At 41.8% G+C, this 23,088-nt stretch overlaps 1 pseudogene; it reads left to right on the top strand.

Annotated features, from left to right (window-relative positions):
• Nucleotides 1-6,051: 6,051 nt before the first annotated feature.
• Nucleotides 6,052-23,088, top strand: part of LOC107776218 (mitogen-activated protein kinase kinase kinase 20-like) — a 56,876-nt pseudogene continuing 39,839 nt past the window's right edge.

The raw sequence follows: 23,088 nt of genomic DNA on the forward strand, positions 1-23,088 counted from the left end.
GTGAGTTGAGCAATGAACCTACTGATGTAGTTCAACCTCCCGAGCAAACTCATGACGTCAGTTTTGTTCTTCGGGGGTGGCAAATCTCGAATGGACTTTATCTTAGAAGGATCCAATTCGATGCCTCTACGACTGACTATAAAACCGAGGAGCTTCCTAAATGGAACCCCAAATGCACACTTGGCTGGATTGATCTTAAGGTCATACCTTTGCAACCGTTCGAAAAACTATTTCAAATCGCGCACGTGATCAGCCTATGTCTTTGATTTTATGATGACAGCATCGACATATATTTCAATCTCTTTGTGCATAATGTTGTAAACAATAGTAGTCATGGCTCTCATGTAAGTTTCCCCTACATTCTTCAAACCGAATGGCATGACCCTATAGCAATATGTACCCCATGGAGTGGTGAAAGCTGTCTTTTCTACATCATCCTCAGCCATTAGAATCTGGTGGTACCCAACATAGCAATCCATGAATGAATATATCTCATGCTTTGTGCAATTATCTACAAGAATGTGGATGTTTGGTAAAGGAAAATTATCCTTTGGACTTGCTTTGTTCAAGTCTCTATAATCAATGCAAACTCTGATTTTTCCATCCTTCTCTGGCACATGCATAACATTTTTCACCCAGGTGGTGTATCGGACAGACCTGACCACATTGGTGCTCAGTTGTTTCATTATTTCCTATTTGATTTTGTCACTCATATATGTTTTAAATTTTTGTTGCTTTTGTTGGACTGGTGGAAAATCAGGATACACGGGAAGCTTATGAACCACTAGATCAACACACATAAGACCAAGCGAACACATCTCTGTATTGAAATAGAAGTTGAATCAAGGCATCTCTAGTTTTTTGTTCAGTGTGAATGCTTATCCTTGTTTCTCTAATTTCTTCATGACGTCCAAGGTTAATTGGCTAAGTTTCATTAAGGTTTGGCTTAGGCTTGTTTTCAAATTCTTCCAATTCTCTTTCTATTTCCTCAACAACCTCATTTTTATCATATTCAACCTTTTGATACATTACTTGAAAATTAAATAGCTTTTAAAGATCTGGGCGTGAATTCTGCATGCATGTCATGTTATTAAATCCGGCGTTAACAAAAATGAAATGGAAACAAAATGATAGGAATTAGAAAAAAAGAAAAGATACAGAACTTAATACGAAACTGAATTGCATTTTTATTGAATTTGAAAGGATAGAGGGATTTATATCTAAACAAAACAAGCAAACTGAGTTGTTTTTATTACAACCCTGAAAGTAACCTAAATACAAAAAGGAGACTGTAAAAGCAAACTTCTGAGACTCCTTCCTTGTGAGGACAAGATTTGTTTCCCAGTTGTTGAACCTGGTGTCTGGGTCAATTAGTTACATATCGGCACGATTAGTAAGCCTTCTCCAGTCTGGATCATATTCACTTCAGAAAAAATCTAGCTGAGGCCATGGCAAATTTCATCAATGTTTGCCTGCACCGAGGAATTTTGACCCTCTTGGAGTCGTTTCTTGACAAAAGTGTAGAAAATGTGAGGGATAGGTTGCTGCAAGACTGTCCCATGATTTTTGCGGTGCATGACTTTGTCTTCGTCTGCTTGTGTTGGACTGAAGCCTAAGACAAAGTACCCTTGTTACTAAAGGGAGAGATGGGTTTCGAAATTCCTTGAAATGATGCCCCCAAGCCTTTTCCTAGCTCATAACCTTGTCTCAACATAAGTGCAACCATCATTATAGATATGGCAGAAAGACCATGATGTAGAATGGGCTTTCCTTCCTCAATACGGTGCACAACAACCACTTCGAAAGCCTGATAGACAATGGACTCGCACCCTTCCTTGGCCTCAATACACGGGATTAACGGGTCATTATAAATGGATGACTCATCTTCTCCGTGAATAATAATTTCTTGCCTGTCATGTTCGGACATGAACATCTGATGCAAGGTGGATGGCACAGCTCGAGCCATATGGATCCATGGCCTTCCAATATGAAAGTTATAAGAAGTTTCCATGTCTACTACTTGGAAGATAATTTCAAAATCGACCGGCCCAATTGTCATGGTGAGGCGGATCTCCCCAATGGTATCAAAAGCCCGAATGTGAACATTACTGGGTCGAATTCTGTCTGTATTGATCTTTATGCTTTGCAAGGTGGAGAGAGGGAATACATCTACGCTCGAGCCTCCATCAACCATGACTTGCTTTACGTAGTGCCCCTCGCATTTGACACTCATGTGTAAAGACCTATTATGCCCGGCTCCTTCTTCAGGGAGTTCATCATCAGTAAAGGTGATTCTGTTCACCTCAAAATATCTATTGGCCATCTTCTCTAACTGATTTACTGTGGTCTTCTCTGAGACATGTGCCTCATTCAAGATATTGATTAGTACATGGGTATGCTCTTCTGAATGTATGAGCAGAGATAGTAGAGAGATTTGGGTAGGAGTCTTTCTCAGCTAGTCAATGATTGAGTAATCTTGGACTTTCAGATTTTTCAAAAACTCTTCTGCCTCTTCTTTAGTTACTAGTTTTTTTATTGTCATTTGGCCTTCTCTGATTTCCTTGGCCTTCCTCAACTCATCTGGAGAGTAACACCTCCCCGATCGAGTCAAACCTCCAGTTTCCCCAACTTCTTCTATGATTTCCTTGCCTTTGTAGGTCATCACAGTTTTGTTGTAGTTCCAAGGAATGGTTTTCGTGCTTGTCACATGGGGTTGTTTGGCATGATTGATTATGATCGGCTGTGTTATTCCCTTCATACTGCCCTGCTTCTGCCTTGTGATGGGGTGGCCTCCAAGGACATACAACTTTGTGCTTGGAACATTGGAGCGAACTTCTAACCTTGATATTTTAGTAACAAATAAAGGTTCCTTCTCTGAGCTCTGGGCCTTTCACAATCAATGGCACATATCGGCTTGGACTTACTTCCAGTCATGTTCCTTCTTAAATCATTCCCACTATCATTTTTGCTCGACCAACTGGCTTGTATTCTTGATCTCGGCCAATCATTCCCACAAAATGAACACCATTATGTGCTGGCAACGAGTTGTTTGTCACATCAGGAGGGTCTTTGCCATTTGTTACCACAATCAAGGTCCAACAATCATCAGTGCTATGCCCCGGAGCACCTGAATGATATTCACATCTAGCGTTTGCTTGAAATCCATGTGAATCGGGATGTATATGGTGGGGAGCGATGGGTCCAATCACTCCTATCTGCTTCAACTTTTGGAACAGACTAGAGTATGATTCCGCCAATGGAGTAAATTTTTCCACCGGCCTCTGCTCTCGACCATAATCCTGCCTAGGACGAGCGTTGTAGGGTGCCCGAAAATTTTGCTGCTGAGGTCGGGGGATCCTTGGAAATGGTGTCCGTACCTATTGATTGGGAGTCCAAGTATAAGATTGAGCATTAAACACTGTATACTATAGTGGGCCCACAGAGTATTGAGGAATCGGCGGGGGATAATAATGTTGAGGGTAGCTGGATTGCCCTCTGCTGAACTTGCACATAAGTGTGTGATGCCCTTCTTTGAACTTCCCTGGATCCCGAGGTCATCATGGACCCTTCTTCTTTCTATTTTCCAAACTTCCCTACCCATTGTGGATTGTTTGGGTGGTGACTTTGAGAGCAGCTTGACTTATAATTCTGCCAGTATTGATGCCATTTTCGACCATCTCCCCTATTTTAATTGCTTCTACAAAAGGTCTACCCATCGCGGACATCATGTTCTGAAAGTAATCAGGCTCTTGAGCCTCTAGAAAAAAAGTGATCAACTCGTGATTATCCATGGGTGACTTAAATCTAGCCGCTTTCTCCCTCCACTTTATGGCATACTCCCTAAAGCTTTCGGTCGGACTTTTCTTCATATTGGACAGGGAATTACGATCTGGTGCAATATTAATGTTGTACTGGATATGTTTGACGAAGGCCTGGGCCATATCATCCAAGGCATGCCAGTGAGAGATATCTTGGTCAATGAACCATTCGGAGACTACCCACACAATACTTTCCCCAAAATAATCTATCATCAATTCTTCCTTTCCACCTTCACCCCTCAGCTGGTTGCAATGCCTTTTCAAATGGGCGATAGGGTCGCCATGTCCATCATATTTCTCAAATTTTGGGGTCTTGAACCCTGGTGGCAAATGAATGTGAGGGAACATGCGTAGATCACTGAATGAAGCAATTTTGTTACCACCTAGTCCTTGTATGTTCTTTATGTTCTGTTCAAGACTTTTTATTTTTATGGCTATCTCATCCGGCTCAACCGTCTTGGCAGGCTTTTCATTTTCCACTGGTGACTCGTACTGAGGAGTCTGATTGTATGGAGCTGAGACCCTGAAAGCCATATTTTGAGAGTATTATTGGCCATCATAAGTATGAGATGGTGGCTCGTTGTTTGGCCTCATCATAGGAGGTGGTGGCGGAATTGTATATACCGGTGCGCCAAACACGACGAGAGGGGTGTTCCTTACCGGTGCGACTGGAGGTCGCACATTAGAGGTACCAGGGGCAGCGTGGAGGATGTAGTTTGGCACATACCCTGGTGGTAGAATGTGATCGTTCATTGCATGGAGCGGTGGTTGAGTAGCCAGGGGTACGATAGAAGTTCCCTCTGAGGGACCCTGGGGTGGAGGCTGATCGGAAACCCAAGCTTGATATACATCAGACAATTGTTGTCTCAATCTTCTTATTTCCTCCAACTCTTGCTCAACTGACTAACCCTAGGGGATTGTTACTGACTAACTCGATTTCATCACTGTTATCCCTTACTACTGTTCCCTTTTATCTGGTGAAGTAATGATGTGTTGCCAGTTTCACCACAAACCAACCACCTTAAGCTTACTATATAAGAGACAACAAACGTGTTAGGGCTAAGCATTTTATAGATATGAATCACACGTAATATTCCATACTCCTAACGTTATCACCATTTCTATCATGCTTTTGGAAGGCTTCATGTTTCATTCGTCTTATCAAGTTGCTTCTTATTTATGCTCCTCTTTTCTTCTCTCCCTTTGATTTTCTTTTCACTCGCGCCTCATTTTGATCCCTGATCTTAGAATCGTTGAAAAATATTTTGATCAAACCTTTTGTGGGTTGCCTACGTATCATGCCGCCGCATGAATCAGATCATTACGTAGTTTAGGAGGATCGGGAATAAAGTAAATAAACTAACTCTTTTTTTTACTCATAACCTCACAAAAGCTCCTAAAAATATTTTGGATTTCTTTTTGGGAATTCTTGAAAGAAAACTTCTAAAGAGAAAGAAAAAAATTGGATTTCGATTTTTTTAAAATTTGTTTTTTGGATTTTTAGTAAGAGAGACTTCTAAAGAGGAAAGAAAATATTTTTGGATTTTGAATTTTTTCCTTTGAATTTCCGAAAATATTTTTGGATTCAGAGTTTCCTTTTTAATTTTCGAGAGTAAAACTTGTGAAGAAAACGAAAATATTTTGGAATTCAAGATTTTTCTTTTATTTTTTATTTTTAAATTTCTGGACTTCATGTCTCTAAGATAGATTTAAAAGAAAATATTAAATCTAGGGCAGGTGTTTTGTTCGAGCCCCGATATAAGGGCTCCTCGCTGTGACTCTGATTCCTTACAGTCACGTTCCTGCTCCATTTGCCTCACCGGGAAACCGGGGTGCTCAGTGAGCTCGATTTTACCCGTATACAATAAGAATTTATGAATTGGAAAATTAATAAATAGTCTCGTGAGCCCTTTGTGAAAGCCGTGATTACCTTAATGAGTAACTGATGTTTTGAACTTCTCATCAAATTTGTACCTATTAATTAACATCTATTAGTCAGATTACTTAATAAAGTGGTAAATAATTTGTTACAAATTACAATAGATGAAAATAACAAATTTTAGAAACCTTAGCTTTAGTTTGTCGGCCCCAAAAACCTTATAACTCAAGAAACACGTAATCATATGTAAATAGGGAAAAGGAAAACTATGTAACTCGTACTCTTAAGTAAGTTACCAAAAACAAAAACCCAGGTTATCAACTTACTATTGAGAGCAAGAGAAAAATTGATACAATGGCAGCGATTACCAATCCAATAATGTGTACGAGAGGCAAAACCATAGGAAGAGGCGGTTTTGGTATCGTCACTTTGGCAACGACAACAAACTTCTCAGTTGATATTCCATCGACAATCGCAGTAAAATCTTCCTTGTTTTCATGTTCAAAGTCATTAAAAAAAGAGAGAGAATTACTATACGAGTTTCATGATGGTGATTATTGTTTAACCTTAAAAAGGGATAACAATTGAATTTATACGCGGTTTTAAGGATATGTGAACTAATTGAATATAAGTGATTGATGATGTTAGATAAGCAAATTAAAGATAGAACAAACAGCCAAATCAGTGATGATACTGAATTCGGGCTTAGTTAAAAGCTTAACAAGTAGCCTGCCTTCGGTTCGGAGCCAACACTTATGAAGAACTTATGAACAAAGATAAGAACCTTGAATAACTTTTAGAAGCAGAGAAAATAGATGCATACTGCCTTGGTATACGTGTTACAATGTGTGTATTGAATAATAAACCTCCCCTTTATATAACAGAGGAGTTTTACCCTAAGTACAATTCTATGAAAGGTAAAGATCTTCCTTTTCGCTAATCACTGATCAACTGTTGATATGGCCCGAGATTCACGCCGTGATATCTGGTCAGGCACGGATATCACTGTCTTTTGTTAATCGTGTACGGACATTTGGCAATGCCTTTCGAGGTCTCGTTAATCGAATCGGGTCCGGGGGCATGGTCTCGATGGCTCCGGGGCAGGTGCTTTGTTCGGGCCTTAATACGGGAGGTTCCCAGCTTTAATTTTGATTCCTTGTAGTTACGTCCTCGCTATGTTTCCCCCACCAGGAAATTAGAGTGCTCCTTAGCCTCGGTTATACCCGTATACAAATAGTTCCATCGTTTCTCAGAGAGTAGGTTTGCCTAAGCGATGAGAAACGATAGATGTTCTCCGATTCCTTCCTCCGTACGTTACGGTCAAAACGAAGAAGTCTAAATGTCCCATCAGTTGCGCCATTCTGACTTCGGACATGTGTCAACCATCGGATGGTTACCTTCGAATGCGAAGCGACGCGATCCTCCCTATAAAAGTTTCCATCCCCTGTTCTGTTCCTACTTTCTGAACAACCTTCTACCTCCGAATTCCTTAGCTATTATCAACCTTCTTCAAACCTTCATATCTTCATCCTTGATTTTCAATTTCTTATAGTTGTTTTTAGGTTTTTATCCAGATTTCCTTCAAATCTTCATACTTTGTTCTTCATCCTTCAAACTCGATCTTTCAAACCTTTATATTCTTTCTTTAAATTTTCAAACTTCTCCAGATAACAATGGCTAAAACATCTAAATTTGTTCCCCAACAAGTTGCCTCTTCATCTTCCCAACCGGCCACCGGTACTGAGGCTTTTGCTCCTTAAGTATTTTCCCTCGAAACGATAGCCCCCGAAGTGGCTTCCACCGAGTCGGCTGCCACCGAATTGACTCCCGATCCCCTCTTCAAAATGATTATTCCTATGGGGTTCTCAATTGTGGATGACTTCAAGGTCGAGAAATCCTTATCCAAGCAGGACCGGGTGAAGAAGCATCAAAGTATATATGCTCTGTGACCGAAGACGTCCTTTTCGTGGTCCGAGAGGACTGTAATTGGGAAGGTAAGGACGTGTTAGTCCCCGAGCTCGAGGACGCTATTACTACCCATGTGGAGGGGTAATTAAGTGTTTACACTTACCCCTTCACGCTGGGCCCAGTAGACCTAGTTGTTTTAGAATTTTGTAATAGATACGAGGCGTGCCTGAGGAAAATCCACCCGTCTCTATAGAGAATCGTGATCCTCCTTCGTTACTTTATGAATAAGACCGAGTCTCGTCAGTTCACCATCGATCATCTACTCCGTTTATACAGTCCCCGAATCTTCTAAGGCGGACTAAACAATATTACTCGCCGAGCTCCGTAGTGAAGCCAAAGAAAAGAGTGGTTCGTAAGCCCAAGAAGAGATCCAACTCTCGTGTCATGACCCAATTCCGTACAAGGTCGAGACTGCACCTAACTTCGCCGTTAGGAAAGCCCACAAGCAAAACCACTATTTATTTATCCCTTTCTAACATATTTTTAATTACGCTAAATTTCATACAAATGTGATAAGTCCTTTTAAACCAAAATATCAACATAATAAGTATATACTCCGTGGTGATAGAAATGACAAGTACATGTCACGACCCGAAATCTCACTCGTCGTGATGATTCCTATCTCAATACTAGGCAATCGAACATCATCAATAACCCACTAATCTTTTAAATACGAAAAACATCATAATTAAGTTTCAGAGTAAATCCCACAAACATTGGAAATAAACATACTCCCAAAACCCGGTGTCACTGAGTACATGAGCATCTATATATTACAAGACTGGGAAACTCGGTCTATAACAATCTGAGACCAAATACAATAAACAAAAGGATAGGGAAGGAGAGACAAGGTCTGCAAAACATAGAAGCAACCTCTGAATCTCCGAAAACTCAACTGCGTGAAATAATCAACATCCACTGTGTCCGGGATCACCTGGATCTGCACACAAAGTGCAGGGTGTAGTATGAGTACAACCAACTCAGCAAGTAACAATAATAAATAAGGAACTGAAAGTAGCGACGAGCTTCTCAGCTAAGTCCAAATACAGTACTTTCCAACATAAAAGGGTAGGCATGTTCTCAAGTTCAACATTTAAAATTTCACAGTAATTTCATATCAAATTTAACTGAAACAGAAAATAATGTTTTTTCCAAAATTTCCAAAATAGTGATATATGACAGTTGAAATGCAGCAAATAATGAAATTAATGCATCCTCTCAGAGTAACAGTCACTCAGTCCTCCCATTCACTCCAACCTCACAGTCACTCAACACTCGACACTCGCACTTAGTAGGTACATGCGCTCACTAGGGGTGTGTACAGACTGCAGAGGGGCTCCTTCAGCCCAAGAACTATATAAATCCAATCATGGCACATAACAATGAAACATACTATGGCGCACAGCTCGATCCCATAAATATCCTCATAATTAGGCCCTTGGCCTCACTCAGTCATCAACCTCTCCAGTCTCTCGGGCTCAAGATGTCATGAAAATCAGCCCAAAAATGATAATATGATGTATTAATAAATATCAACAGAGACTGAGATATGATATGAAATGAATGAACATGACTGAGTGTGAAATTACAATTTTAACATATAACTCAATCACAGAAATGACCCCAGTGGGTACCAATAATAACAGCATATGTATAAGCATAATATTTAATTTGAGTCTCCGCTCAATTTTCTCTAACACATAGAGAATGTACTGGCATCAACAGATTATTCAACTACACAGTTCCATGGAATTTGACCAAGTCACAATTCCTATGGTGCACGCCCACACGCCCGTCACCTAGCATGTGCGTCACCTCAAAACCAATCACATAACACATAATTCGGAGTTTCATGCCCTCAAGACCAAATTTAGAACTGTTACTTACCTCAAATCGTGTAATTCTTTGTTCTGCAATGCCTTTGCCTCGCGAATCGGTCTCCAAGCGCCTCGAATCTAGCCACAAAATATTTCAATTCAGCCAATAAAATCTATTGGAATTAATTCCATAAGAAAATACTAATTTTCTAACAAAATTCGAAATTTAGCTCAAAAATCGCCCGTGGGGCCCACGTCTCAAAACCCGACAAAAGATATAAAATCCGAAAGCCCATTCAACCTCGAGTCTAACTATACCAATTTACCAAAATCCGATCTCAACTCAACCTCCAAATCTTCAAATCTTATTTTTGAATCCCTAAGTTTGAATCCCCGATTTACACCTCAAACATATGTAATCTAGTCGGATTATTCGATGATAATTCAATATTATGGAGTAGGAATGATCACAAGTGACTTACCTCAAGATTTCCCGTGATTTCTCGCTCAAAAATCGCCTCACCCGCTCTTGGAAATGTCAAAAAATGACAAAATTTCTCGGACCCTTCTGTTTTGTACACTGCACAGTGCTTTTGCACTTGCGGCCATATTTTCGCATCTGGGGTGAAAACACCGCATCTGCGAGCCTTGGACCGCATTTGTGCCTTCGCAGGTGCAGAAAATTCCATCGCACCTGCGCCCGCCCTCCCTCTTCTGCCCAAGCGCTTTTGTGCCCACAAGTCCACATCTGCGTCCCCTGCCCAAATACTTCCTGTCCACTTTTGCGGCTCCCTCCCCTCTTCTGTGGGCTCGTCCCACTCCGCAGGTGCGATTACACCAACATCAACAAAACTTCAGCTGGTTCTTCAACTAACTTCCAAGTTCGTTAACCACCCGAATTCAACCCGAGGCCCCCTGGACCTCAACCAAACATACCGACAAGTCTTTTAACATCATACGAACTTATTTGAGTCTTCAAATCACATCAAACAACACTAAAAACACGAATCACACATAGATTGAAGCCTAATGAACTTTGAAACTTTCAATTTCTACAAACGACGCCGGAACCTATCAAATCACGTTCGATTGATCTCAAATTTTGCACACAAGTCATAAATGACATAACAAACTTATTCAAATTTTAATAATCGGATTCCGATCCCGATATCAAAAAGTCAACCCCCGGTCAAACTTCCCAAAAATTCGACTTTCGCCATTTCGAGCCTAATTCCACTACGGACCTCCAAATAATTTTCTGGACACGCTCCAAAGTCCAACATCACCATACAAATCTATTGGAATCATCATAATTCAAATCCGAGGTAGTTTACAAATAAGTCAACATACGGCCAACTTTTCCAACTTAAGTTTTCAATTATAAGACTAAGTGTCTTATTTCATTCCGATATCCTTCCAGACCCGAACCAACTAACCCAGTAAGTTATAAAAAAAACTGTAAAGCATAACTTGAGCAGTTAATGGGGGAACGGGGTTATAATACTTAAAACGACCGGTTGGGTCGTTACATTCTCCCCTCTTAAACAAACGTTAGTCCTCAAAAGGGTTTAGAATCATACCTAGACTGTCAAATAGGTGTGGATATTTGCTCTGCATCTCCTGCTGAATCTCCCAAGTAGCTTCTCCGATTGGCTGGCCTCTCCACTGTACCTTCACTGATGCTATGTTCTTTGACCTCAGCTTTCGAACTTGCTGTCTAAAATAATCACCGGCTCCATATCATAAGTCAAATTACCGTCCAGCTGCACTGTACTAAAATACAATATATGAGACGGATCCCGACATACTTTTAGAGCATGAATACATGGAACACTGGATGAACACCTGATAGACTAGGTGGCAAAGCAAGTTCATAAGCCACCTCTCCAATTTTCTTAAGTATCTCAAAAGGCCCAATATACCGAGGGCTCAACTTGCCCTTCTTCCCGAACCTCAACAAACCCTTCATGGGCAAAATCTTGAGCAAAACCTTCTCCCCAACCATGTAAGCAACATCACAGACTTTCTTGTCGGCATAACTCCTCTGCCTAGACTGCGTTGTGCGAAGCAGCTCCTTAATCAATTTAACCTTCTCCAAAGCATCATGAAATAAGTCAGTGCCCAGTAGTCTAGCCTCACCTGGCTCAAACCAGCCTATCTGAATGCTAGATTGGTAGCTGTTATTGTTAGCAAACTCTGCGAGTGGCAGAAACAGATCCCAAGTACCTCCAAAATCTATAACACAAGTGCGTAGCATAACTTCCAATATCTGAATAGTGTGCTCAGACTGCCCGTCTGTCTGAGAGTGAAATGCTGTACTTAGCTGAACCTGTGTACCTAATTCTAGTTGTACTGCTCTCCAAAATAGTGATGTAAACTGCATGCCCCGGTCCAAAATGATGGACACTGGCACACTATGTAGGAGAACAATCTCGCGGATATAAATCTCAGCCAACCCCTTCGAAGAATAATTAGTACCAACGGGAATAAAATGCACAGATTTGGTCAACCGATCCACAATCACCCAAACAACATCAAACTTCCTCAAGGCTCGTGGAAGCCCAACTACGGAATACATGGTAATACGCTCCCATTTCCACTCCGGAATTTCAAGTCTTTGAAGAAATTCTCCCGGCCTCTGATGTTCATACTTCACCTGTTGACAGTTTAAACACCGAGCTACAAACCCAACTATATCTTTCTTCATTCGCCTCCACCAATAGTGCTGCCTCAAATCCTGATACATCTTCGCGGCACCTGGATGAATGGAGTACTGCGAACTATGAGCTTCCTGGAGAATTAACTCACGCAACCTATCTACATTAGGAACACATAGCCTGCCCTGCATCCGTAATACACTGTCATCTCTAATAGTGACTTCCTTGGCATCATCGCGTTGAACTGTATCCTTAAGGACAAGCAGATGGGGGTCATCATACTGACGTTCTCTAATACAATCATAAAGAGAAGACTGAGAAACCACACAAGCCAAAACTCGACTCGGCTCGAAAATATCCAATCTGACAAACTGGTTGGCCAAGGCATGAACATCCAAGGCTAAAGGCCTCTCTGCTACCGGTAAGTATGCTAAGCTGCCCAAACTCTCCGCCTTACGACTCAAGGCATCGTCCACCACATTGGCCTTTTCGGGATGATAAAGAATGGTGATATCATAATCCTTAAGCAACTCCAACCACCTCCGTTGCCGTAAATTAAGATCCTTCTGTTTAAACAGATGTTGTAGACTTCGGTGATCGGTATAGACCTCACAATAGACACCGTACAAATAATGCCGCCAAATCTTCAAGGCATGAGCAATAACTGCTAACTCAAGGTCGTAGACATGATAATTCTTCTCATGTACCTTTAACTATCTGGACGCATAGGCAATCAGCCTACCGTCTTGCATCAACACTGCGCCGAGACCAATACGCAATGCGTCACAATACACAATATAAGACCCTGAACTTGTAGGCAACAATACTAGAGCTGTAGTTAAAGTTGTCTTGAGCTTCTGAAAGCTCTCTTCACACTCATCCGACCACCTGAACGGAGCACCTTTCTGGGTCAATTTAGTCATAGGCGATGCAATAGACGAAAAAACCTCCACGAAGCGATGATAATAACCATCCAAGCCGAGAAAACTCCAAATATCAGTAACTGAAGATGGTATGGGCCAACTCTGAACTGCCTCTATTTTCTTCGGATCCACCTTAATCCCTTCACTGGACACTATGTGTCCCAAGAATGCCACTGAACTAAGCCAGATTTCACATTTAGAGAATTTGGCATATAGTTTTTCCTCTCCCAGCCTCTGCAATACAATACACAAGTGATGTGCATGCTCCTCCTAGCTACGTGAGTACACCAGGATATCATCAATAAATACCACGACAAATGAGTCAAAATACAACTGGAATATGCTATTCATCAGGTGCATTAATGCTTCTGGGGCATTGGTTAGCCCAAATGACATCACAAGAAATTCATAGTGACCATAACGAGTCATGAATGTCGTTTTTAGAATATTCGAATCTCGAATTTTCAACTAGTGATACCCGGATCTCAAATAAATTTTGGAGAATACCCTCTCTACCTGAAGCTAGTCAAATACGTCACCAATACGTGGCAAAGGATATTTATTCTTGATTGTAACTTTGTTCAATTGTCTATAATCCATGCACATCCGCATAGTACCATCTTTCTTTTTCACAAACATAACCGGTGAACCCCAAGGTGACACACTAGGCCTAATAAACCCCTTATTAAGAAGTTCCTGAAGTTGCTCTTTCAATTCTTTCAATTCAGCTGGTGCCATACGATATGGAGAAATGGAAATGGGCTAAGTGCCTTACATCAAGTCAATACCGAAATCAATCCCTGTCGGGCGGCATACCCGGCAAGTCTGCAAGAAATACATCCGGAAAGTCTTTCACTACCGGTACTGAATTAATAGTGGGAGTATCTGCATCAACATCTCTCACAAAAGCCAAATATGACAAACACCCCTTCCCAACCATACGTTAGGCTTCCAAATAAAAAATTACCCCACTAGGAACATGATCTAGAGAACCTCTCCATTCGACCTTCGGCAACCCCGGCATCGCCAACGTCACGATTTTTTCGTGACAGTCCAGAATAGCATGACATGGAGACAACCAATCTATTCCTAGGATTACATCGAAATCAACCATACTGAGCAATAATAGATCAACTCTAGTCTCCAGTCTCCCAATGGTTACCACACAAGACCGATATACACGGTCCATAATAATATATCGCCCACCGGCATAGATACACGAACATGTAAAACTAAGGACTCACGGGGCATATCTAGATAATGAGTATAGTACGATGAAACATACGAATAAGTAGAACCAGGGTCAAATAATATAAAAGCTTCCCTCTGGCATACTGAGACAATACTTGTGATCACTACATCTGAAGCAACAACATCTGGTCTTGGAAGGAAAAGCATAGAATTGGGCTTGACCACACCTGATCAGCCTCCCCCTCTTGGGCGACCCCTACCTGACTGAGCCCCACCCCGAGGTGGCTGGGCGGGTGGCGAAGTAACTGGTGCTGAAGTCATAGTCTGACTCCTCTGCAGCACTGGACCTCACGGGCACTGCCTCCATATATGACCAAACTCCCCACACTCAAAGTAACTCCCTGGTACATGTAGTGGTGCGAACTGAATCGGGCCACGAGAACCAGATAACTGCCAGAAGCACCTTTATGAACCATGGCCGGATGATGCCCCACGGTGAACTAGACGACCCGTCTGAGAGTGTCTGTAAGAACGACCCCTACTACGGTAAAAATGACCCCATAAAGGAACACCACTGAAATCACCTAGACCATGAGGCCACTTGTCCTCCCTCTTTCCACGTTCCTGACTATGGACCATCTCTATTTGCCGAGCAATGCCAATGACCTCATCAAAATTAACACCAGATACTCTCTCCTATGTCATAGGTAATCGTAGTTGATATGTGAGGCCATCAATCAACCTCCTAATCCTCTCTCTATCAGTGTGAACCGACCAAACTACATGATAAGCCAACTCAGAAAATCTCATATCGTACTGCGTCACAAATATGCCATCCTAATGTAACTACTCAAACTGTCTGCGTCGCTCCTCTCTGTGAGACTGCGGCACGAACATCATCAAAAAGAGAATGGAGAACTCCTTCCATGTAAGTGGTACTGCACAAACCAGCCTGAGCCTCTCATAAGCCTCCCACCATCTGAAGGCAGCCGCATAAAACTGAAAAGTAGTGAACGAGACCCCACTGGTCTCCAGAATACCCCTTCTCCGAAGCATCCACTGGCACTTATCCAGAAATCCCTAAGCATCTTCTGACTCAGCACCACTAAATGATGGAGGTCGTAGCCTTCTAAATCTCTCAAGTCTACTCTGCTCATCATCTTCCATAACGGGGACTACCGGGGCCTGAGCATCTGCAACTGGCTGGACTGGTATTGCCCCCGGCATCAGAAGTCCCTGCACTACGTGATCTGGAGTACGGGAAACAGGGGTATGAGTACTTCCCCCCTACCTGAGAAGTGGCAGGTGCGGCTTGGGACGAAACCACCTGAGGAAGACTAGCGCAAACTGTCAATATCTTGGCCAGAGCTTCCTGAAGGCCTGGAATCACAATAGGTGCAGTTGGTGCCTGAGCTGGTTCTGCCGGCTCAACTGTATCCGGAATCTGCTCATGAGTTAGAGCAACTGGTGGTACTAAAGGTGCTACTCCAACTGCTGCATGAGCTACACCTCGACTTACAACCTCGGCCCCGGCCCCGGCCTCTCACGGCCCTAACTGGTGGCACTGGTGGTTGACCGTCCGATCCGGTAGTACGTATCCTCACCATCTGTGAGAGAATAGAATAACATAAATTTAATTTCCGGAATCAACAAATTCACATGAAAGAATACAAGAAAGTGAAATTTTCCTAAGGGTTCGGCAGCCTCTCGAAGATAAGTACAGACATCTCCGTACTGATCTGCAAGACTCTACTAAACCTACTCATGACTCATGAGACCAATGTAACCTAGGCTCTGAGACCAACTTGTTACGACCCAAAATATCACCCGTCGTGATGGCACCTATCTCAATACTAGGCAGGCCGACATCATCAATAACCCACAAAATATTTTAAATACGAAAAACGTCATAATTATGTTTAAGAGTAAATCCTACAAACATTGGAAATAAACATACTCCCAAAACTCGGTATCACTGAGTACATAAACATCTATACAGTACAAGTTTGGGAAACCCGTTCTATAATAATCTGAGATCAAATATAATAAACAAAAGGATAGGGAAGGAGAGACAAGGTCTGCAAAAAATAGCAGCTACCTCCGAATCTCTGAAAAATCAATTACGTGAAAGAATCAACACTCACTGTGTCTGGGATCACCTGGATCTGCACACGAAGTGCAGGGTGTAGTATGAGTATAACCAACTCAGCAAGTAACAATAATAAATAAGGAACTGAAGGTAGTAACGAGCTTCTCAGCTAAGTCCAAATACAGTACTTTCCAACATAAAAGGGTAGGCATGCTCTCAAGTTCAACATTTAAAATTTCACAGTAATTTCATATCAAATTTGACTGAAAAGAAAATAATGTTTTTTCCGAAATTTTCAAAATAGTGATATATGACAGCTGAAATGCAGCAAATAATGAAATCAATGCATCCTCTCAGAGTAATAGTCACTCAGTCCTCCCATTCACTCTTTCCTTACAGTCACACAGCACTCGACACTCGACACTCGCACTCAGTAGGTGCATGCCCTCACTGGGGGTGTGTACAGACTCCAGAGGGGGTCCTTCAGCCCAAGCGCTATATCAAGCCAATCATGGCATAAAACAATGAAATATGCTGTGGCGCGTAGCTCGACCCCATAAATATTCTCACAACTAGGCCCTCGCCTCACTTAGTCATCAACCTCTCCAGTTTCTTGGGCTCAAGATGTCATGAAAATCATCCCCAAAATGATAATATGATGTATTAATAAATAGCAACAGAGACTGAGATATGATATTCATGAATGAACATGGCTGAGTGTGAAATTACAATTTGAACACATAACTCAATCACATAAATGACCCAAGTGGGTAACAATAATAACAACATATGTCTAAGCATAATTTTTAATGAGTCTCAGCTCAATTTTCTCTCTGGTATCCACATATTATTCAACTACACAGTTCCATGGAATTTGACCAAGCCACAATTCCTACGGTGCACGCCCACACGCCCATCACCTAACATGTGCGTCGTCTCAAAACCAATCACATAACACATAATCCAGGGTTTCATACCCTCAGGACCAAATTTAGAACTGTTACTTACCTCAAATCGTGTAATTCTATATTCTGCAATGCCTTTGCCTCACGAATCAGTCTCCAAACACCTCAAATCTAGCCACAAATAATTTGATTCAGTCAATAAAATCTATTAGAATTAATTCCATAAGAAAATACTTATTTTCCAAAAAAATCTGAAATCTAGCTCAAATATCGTTGGTGGGGCCCACGTCTCGGAACCCGACAAAAGTTACAAAATCCGAAAGCCCATTCAACCTCGAGTCTAACCATACCAATTTTAACAAAATCCGAACTCAACCCGACATCCAAATCTTCAAATCTTATTTTCAAATCCGTAAGTTCAAATCCCCGATTTACACCTCAAAAACATGTAATCTAGTCGGATTATTCGATGATAATTCAATATTATGGAGTAGAAATGATCACACGTGACTTACCTCAAGATTTCCCATGATATCTCGCCCAAAATTCGCCTCACCCGCTCATGGAAATGTCAAAAATGACAAAATTTCTCGGACCCTTTTGTTTTGTACACTGCCCAGTGCTTTCGCACATGCAGCCATATTTACGCATCTGCAGTCCCTCTTCTGCGGTGAAAACACCGCATCTGCGGAAGTCACTTAGCCCAGCTTCCTCCGCTTCTGCGAGCCTTGGACGGCATCTGCGGCTTCGCAGGTGCGGAAAATTCCATCGTACCTGTGCGCATGCCCGCACCTGCGCCCGTCCTCCCGCTTCTACGCAAGTGATTATGCGCTCACAAGTCTGCATCTGCGGCCCCTGCCCAAATCCTTCCTGGCCGCTTCTGCGGCTCCCTCCCTACTTCCGCGGGCTCGCACATGTGGTTACCACTCCGCAGGTGCCATTACACTACCAACAGCAAAACTTCAGCTGCTTCTTCAACTTACTTCCAAGTCCGTTAACTACCCGAATTCAACCTGAGGCCCCCGGACCTCAACCAAATATACCAACAAGTCTTACAATATCATACGAACTTAGTCGAGTCTTCAAATCACATCAAGAAATACTAAAAATATGAAACACACATAGATTCAAGCCTAATGAACTTTGAAACTCCCAATTTCTACAAACGATGTCGGAACCTATCAAATCACGTCCGATTGACCTCAAATTTTGCACACAAGACATAAATGAGATAACAGACCTATTAAAATTTCCAAAATCTGATTCCGATCCTGATATCAAAATGTCAACCTCCCGGTCAAACTTTCCAAAAATTCGACTTTCGCCATTTTGAACATAATTCCACTACTGACCTCCAAATAATTTTTCGGACACGCTCCTAAGTCCAAAATCACCATACGGAGCTATTGGAATAATCAGAATTAAAATCCGAGGGCGTTTACACATAAGCCAATATTCTGTCAACTTTTCCAACTTAAGTTTTCAATTATAAGACTAAGTGTCTCATTTCACACCGACATCCTTCCGGACCCGAACCAACTAACCCGGTAAGTCATAAAATAACTATCAACCATAACTTGAGCAGTAAATGGGGAAACGAGGTTATAATACTCAAAACGACCAGTCGGGTCGTTACAGTTCAACAGTACATAAGTGCTACCAATCCCCAAAACCTGGTGTCATAAGTACATGAGCAATCTAGAGAATATACCAAACTACTAAAAACTATTGTCCAAAAGTAATAGACAGGAATAGTAAATAAGATGGAAACGGACTCTGGTTCTGCTGATCGTAGAAAGGCAAGCATCTCACCCCTAAGTCTCCGTAGATGGTCGGCTACGCGTCCACGTGACCACTGATAGAATCTGTCTCAGTACCTGCACATAAGTGGAGAAGTGTAGCAGGAGTACGAAGAACAACGCGTAACCAGTAAGTATCTAGTCTAACCTCGAAGAAGTAGTGACGAGGGGTCGACTTGATACTTACTAGAGGTCAATAATAATAATGAAAGTGCATAAAGTAGACATGGTGAACATACAACACGTATCAATGAGAAAAATATAATCAACTGCAATACATGCAACAGGAGTCCGTAACATATCACCAACATCTCATAACTAGCTGTGAAGACCCTAACTCAATTATATCCTAATTGGAACCCGTTTTGATTATTAAGCACGAAGTTACCGAGGAGAACGGCCCGATCACATAAGAAAAGTGGTACTTAGTACTGCCGAGTCGAATGACCCGATCCCATAAGAATAGTGTTGCCATCTTACTATCGAAGCAACAGACCCGATCCCATAAGAGTGGTGTTACCATACTGCCGAGGCGAATGACCCAATCCCATAAGAGTAGAATTACCATACCACCAAGGCAAACGACCTGATCCCATATGAGTGGTGTTACCATACTACCGAGGCGAACGACCCGATCCCATTATAGTAGAGAAGTTTACCTCGCTCGCGAAAGTACTTGCGAGACGAGAGGATATAGACATTTCATAGTTATTAAGTATTCCTTAGTTTTCCAAAATAAGAAGGCTAAGTCGATAATTGCAACTTTAAAATCCCTAGTCTCAGCTCTATTCAAGACAGTCAATACGCAAGATAAACATAACGGTACAATTAAAAGCATGATGTGGATCTAAGTCTACCCGGACATATCATGGAATATAGCTACGCATGTACTCTCGTAACCTCTTGCGTACGTAGCTCCCCACACAAGTAATACACAACAAGAAACACCTAAGGGGATGAGTTCCTTCTTGAAAGGTTAGGCAAGAGACTTACCTCATTCCCAAGCTCACTTTCGGTCCACTAATCCGCTCTAAAATCCCCAAGTCGATGTTGAACAATCGGAAACTAGTCAAATATTATATAATTTAATCAATATATACTCAAAAGTTCATAATTTAGCTATTAGAGTAATTACCCAACCCAAATTGGAAGATTCTTAAAATTCGCCCTCAAGCCCACATGCCCGAATTTCGGAAATTTTCGAAGATAAATATCACCCATAGCCTCACGAACTCAAATATATAATTTTTACTTAATTCCATAACCAATTACGTGGCTAATCTCATTTTTACCAAAACCCCAGGTTTTTCACAAATTTCCCAAATTTTCACAATTTCCCATGTTTAATCTACCTAAAATCTACATAATTAACATGAAAATGGGTGGGAGTTACTTACCTTAGAATGTTTATGAGAATCCCCCTCTAAAGTGCTCTCAAAATCTCCCAAGACTAAATAAAAATGTGAGGAAAAAGGTCTAAGTCCCGTTATCAAAGCCCGTGCACCAGTTGTAGATGTCGCATTTGCAACATCTAGTTCGCAAATATGACAAAAGCATTGCAATTACGAAGTATGATCATTTATGTCCAGGTCGCATTTGTGACGAAAAGCTTCGCAATAAGTGGTGTTGATTGCAAAAGCGAAGGAAAAGCTCGCAAATGCGAGTCCTGCATTGCCCAGGATTCATTGCAATTGCAAAGCCCACCTCGCAGATGTGAACAAAACCTCGCATTTGCGATACTTGAGGAACCATAAAAAAAGCAAAAAAACTAAAGTCCTTCCACCCCTCCAACCGCATCTAAAACTCACCCGAACCCTCGGGGCTCCACACCAGACATCCACACAAGTCTTAAAACATCATACAAACTTGCTCGCGCGATCGAAACACCGAAATAACCTCTAGAATCATGAATCAAATGCCAAAATGCATGAATCGAATCATGAGATTCAAAAACTTCTAAAAGCACTTTCGCACATCCGATTCCTATCAAATCAACTCGGAATGATGCCACATTTTGTGTGCAAGTCTTAAATCACCATACGGAACTACTTCCAGGCTCGAAATCCCAGACGGACCTCGATAACACCAAATTCTACTCCAAACCAAACTTAAAGAACTTGGAAAACCTTTAATGCGCCAACTTTCAATATTACGTGTCGAAACGCTCTCGGTCATCCGAAACTCGATCCGATCACACGCCCAAGTCCAAAATTACCATACAAACTTATTTGGACCGTCAAATGCCAGTTACGTGGTCGTTTACTCAAAACATTGACTCAAGTCAAACTTAACCATCATATGCTACTATTAAGGAACTAAATGTTCTGATTTCAACCCGAACCCTTCCAAACCCGAACTAATCATCCCCGCAAGACATAAAACATAGAAGCACATACGGGGAGTCTTAATTAGAAGAACATGTATCTAAAAAGAAAAATCACTGATGGGGTCGTTACATTCTCTACTTCTTAAACAAATGTTCGTCCTTGAACGGGTTTAGAATCATACCTGGAGTGCTGAATAAGAATAGATATCTGCTCCGCATGTCCTCCTCGACCTCCCAAGTCGCTTCCTTGACTGATTGACTCCTCTATTGGACCTTTACCGCAGCAATCTTCTTGGACCTCAACTAGCAAACCTTCCTGTCAATAATGGTAACTGGATCCTCTTCATAACCCAAACTCTCATCTAGCTGAACCATGCTATAATCTAGTGCATGCGACCAGTCGGCATGATACCTCCGGAGAATAGACACATGGAAGACCGAATGAACTCCTTATAGACTAGGAGGCAAAGCTAGCTCATAAGAAACCTCCCAAACTCACCTCAATACCTCAAATGGGCCAATAAACCTTGGGCTCAGCTTTCCCTTCTTCCCAAACCTCATGATTTCCTTCATCGGCGAAACATTCAAGAGAACCTTCTCGCCCACCATAAATGATAAATCACGTGCCTTCTCATCTGCATAACTCTTCTGTCTTGATTGTGTTGTGCGGAGTTGATCCTAAATAAACTTTACCTTTTCCAAGGCATCCTTTACCAAATCAGTACCATATAACTTAGCCTCGCCGGGTTCAAACCATCCGATAGGTGAACGACATCGCCGACCATATAATGCCTCAAATGGAGCCATCTCGATGCTGGACTGATAACTCTTGTTGTAAGAAAACTCAACCAAGGGCAAAAATCTATCCCACTGACCCTTAAAGTCAATGACACATGCTCTGAGCTCTACCCGGGTACCTAATTCACTATGTACTGCTCTCCAAAAGTGCGAAGTGAACTGAGGTACTCTATCTTAAATGATGGAAACAGGCACACCATGTAACCGAACAATCTCCTAAATGTAAATCTGGGCCAATCTCCCTGAAGAATACATAGTCACAACCGGAATAAAGTGTGCCAACTTGGTCAACCTGTCGACAATAACCCAAACTGCATCAAACTTCCTCAAAGTCCGTGGAAACCCCACTAAAAATCCATAGTAATGCGCTCCTATTTCTACTAAGGTATAACCATCTGGTAAAGTAGGCCATGTGGCCTCTCGTGCTCATACTTGACCTGCTGGCAATTTAGACATCTCGCCACATACTCAACAATGTCCTTCTTCATCCGCCGCCACCAATAATGTTGCCTCAGGTTGCGATACATCTTTGTAGCCCCTACATAAATAGAATAGCCAGAACTATGTGCCTCCTCTAAAATTTTCTCCCTCAAGCTATCAACATTAGGAACGCATATGCGACCTTGGAGCCGTAGAACACCATCTTCACCGATAGTAACCTCCTTGGCACCACCTTGTAGTACCTTTTCACTGAGAACCAACAAGTGCGGATCATCGTATTGATGAGCCTTGATCCGCTCGAGTAATGAAGACTGAGCCATGACACATGCAAGAATCCGACTGGGTTCTAAAGTATCCAACCTCATAAGTCTATTAGCTAAGGACTAAATTTCCAAAGCCAATGACCTCTTCTCTACTGAAATGAATGCCAAACTGCCCATACTCTCAGCCTTTCTGCTCAAGGCATATGCAACCATA

Source organism: Nicotiana tabacum, chromosome 4 (assembly GCF_000715075.1).
Source record: "Nicotiana tabacum cultivar K326 chromosome 4, ASM71507v2, whole genome shotgun sequence".
Taxonomy (NCBI): Eukaryota; Viridiplantae; Streptophyta; class Magnoliopsida; order Solanales; family Solanaceae; genus Nicotiana; species Nicotiana tabacum.